General features: G+C 34.2%; 1 pseudogene; it reads left to right on the top strand.

Moving 5' to 3' along the window:
- The window catches only part of LOC133819646 (transcription factor AS1-like), a 13,798-nt pseudogene extending 11,464 nt beyond the window's left edge, over positions 1–2,334 (top strand).
- Positions 2,335–2,688: the final 354 nt, after the last annotated feature.

Below are 2,688 nucleotides of genomic sequence, written 5' to 3'. Positions count from 1 at the left end.
AAGATTTTTATTCCTAGAACTCTATAAATAGGACTTAGAACCCAGCCCTTCTCCTCACTCTTCAGCTGTGATCAGACTCCAAGGTGCTAGTACTACCATAGAGTGATAAACACTTGGGTTGGGAAAAAGCTTTTCCATTCTTAAGCTTTATAAAATACTTGGGAAGTGAGGTTTAGTGTATTTCAGTATTGGAGTTAGACCAATCCATAAGGTCAACTAAGGTACTCCTATTCTTTAAGTCCAATTAGTTAAAAATCTTTTGCTTTCTTTAGTTCATTTTATTCATATCCTAACATTTGTTATTGGTTCTTGATTAGGTTCTTGAAACTTAAGTTCTTTCTTGGTAAGTTTCTTCTTGATGTTTTAGTTTCCACATTCATTCTTTATTCTTTAGAAATACTCACCATTTGTATTGTTGGTTTTAGGAGTGTTCCAAATTCAGTCCTTGTTCTCATATCCCGGTGTTGGTAAGGAAAATAGGATAGATTTTATGTGCTTATATGTTATGCTATGTTTGTGTTATGTTATGTTATGATATGTTATTTTATATGTTTATGCTATGATATGTGTATGTATGATATGTTTTTGTTCTTGGGTATATGTTTTGTTTAGATAACAAGCATATAATTTGTTTAGATAACAAATAACTTGTTTAGATAACAAGTCCCAATAGTATATTCCTTGGGCATATGATTTGTTTAGATAACAAGCCCCATAAATTTATATGACTTGTTTAGATAACTAGCCCTGAGAATTATGGGCATATGATTGCCTAGCTAGCAAGCCCCAAGATGTATGATGGCCATTGTAATAGATGTTTTTGTAGCCATATGTTTTATAGTGTATGCTTATGATATATGATATATGTTTTAGATAGTCTTATTTTCTTTTATAGTATTTTATGTAGTCTTATGCTTATGTTTACGATTTATGCTTAGTTTTTAGTAGATTTTCCTTGCTGGGCATTAGGCTCATTCCTTTATTTTAGTGTGATGTAGGAAAATGATTATGGAGGCAGAAGGATTCTTGGTAGCATGGCACGTGTGTTGAGGATGAATGGAATAGATGGGCTGCGTGTTGATCGAGGATGACGTTTATTTTAGTCTTTTGAAATATGTCTCTTTTGTAATTCTGCATTCAGTTTTTGAACTTGCTTTTAAAGCTATGTTTTATGTTTTGTAAACAATGGGATCCCATACCATATCACATTTTATTTTACATTTTTAATAAAGACATGCTATTTCTTATATTTTGGGTTTTCAATAAAGGCATGTTATTTCTTATGTTTGTATCGAAATGGTAGCTATGTCTAGTAGTTTTAATGGTCTAAGGTCTTAGAAATAGTTGGGTCATTACAGTACCCTAAAGTTATGGGAAAATCTATTTAATTATCTAAATAACAACCTAATCTACAAATTTCTTAACTAAATAACAAACTCTAATTCCCTAATAATCATGCTTATGACAAGTCTCATATTCTTATTGGCTCTATCTAAACCTTAGGTTACAAGAAATAATATACCTAGGACCAGCAATGTTAATCAAACCTTATGTTATAATTAATATTCTTAAACTATAGGTTAAACTTATAAAATTCATAACTATTGCTATGAGTTTCCAACTAAGTCCTGACTTGAACTAAAATCCACGGAATCTAACATACTACAAACTAAAACTAACTACTACTACTACTACTACTACTACTACTACTACTACTACTACTACTACTACTACTATCTAGCTAGTTAAGTAAATATTCTTGGACTCTACAATTATGCGATTGACCGAGTCATCATCATCATCATCATCATCATCATCATCATCATCAGTTATACCCAGAAGGAAATATTCTGGTAGCCGGGGCGGGTTCACCAGAGACCGCTGCTCAAGGCCCTTATGACCACATTTTAGAAACTTTTGCCAAGAAGTATGTACAACCAAAGCTCTACGCCACCGGTGGTGACACAACGTTCATGCCTGCCATGGTGGTGACCAATTCGGATCTGATTCTATCACTAGGGTCGGTGAATTCTACTGCCCCTTCCGCAACAACATTTGTTCCATCGTGGATGAACCCATCATCATCATCTAAGGCAACGTCATCTCTTTCTTTTTTTGCACTTCGTCCACACCGTCTCCTTCTGGAGTCTCTCGCTTTCGCCATCCGAACCGGTTATGGACCTGGAAATGAGTTGGTTCATTCTGGTTCAGCAACTGGGTAGTATCGTTCAATACTGTAAGGAGCTAGAAGAGGGTCGATTGAACTTGCTCCAGCACAAGAAGGCGACCACTTGGCGGTTTAGCAGAATTCTTAATTTTAAGCATTTTTATTAATGCACGTGATCTAGTTCTGATTGCTGAAGTGGATAGGCATCTTAGAAAATGTACTTTATATAATGAGATTATATATGACCGGATTGATGCGAATTAATTTCTTTATAAATATAACACTTGCCATGTAAATCAATCTGAATCTTGAGAAGTCATGAACTCTTGTTCATGTTTGTTGGGTCTTTTGATTCACTCGTGAAGGTCTCTTAGAATAATGAGGCTAGTGATTTTTGTTTCAAATATTCAATAGTATGAATAGTTGTAAACATGATCTTACAAGATAGGAATCAAAGCTTTGCTAACAGATCGAATATTGGTTCCCTTAAGTGTTAGTTCTGGAACTAAATAGTTATTGAG

This window comes from Humulus lupulus, chromosome 1 (assembly GCF_963169125.1).
Source record: "Humulus lupulus chromosome 1, drHumLupu1.1, whole genome shotgun sequence".
Lineage (NCBI taxonomy): Eukaryota > Viridiplantae > Streptophyta > Magnoliopsida > Rosales > Cannabaceae > Humulus > Humulus lupulus.
The sequence above is the reverse complement of the archived record's forward strand: the minus strand, read 5'-3'. Positions and strand labels throughout refer to the sequence as shown.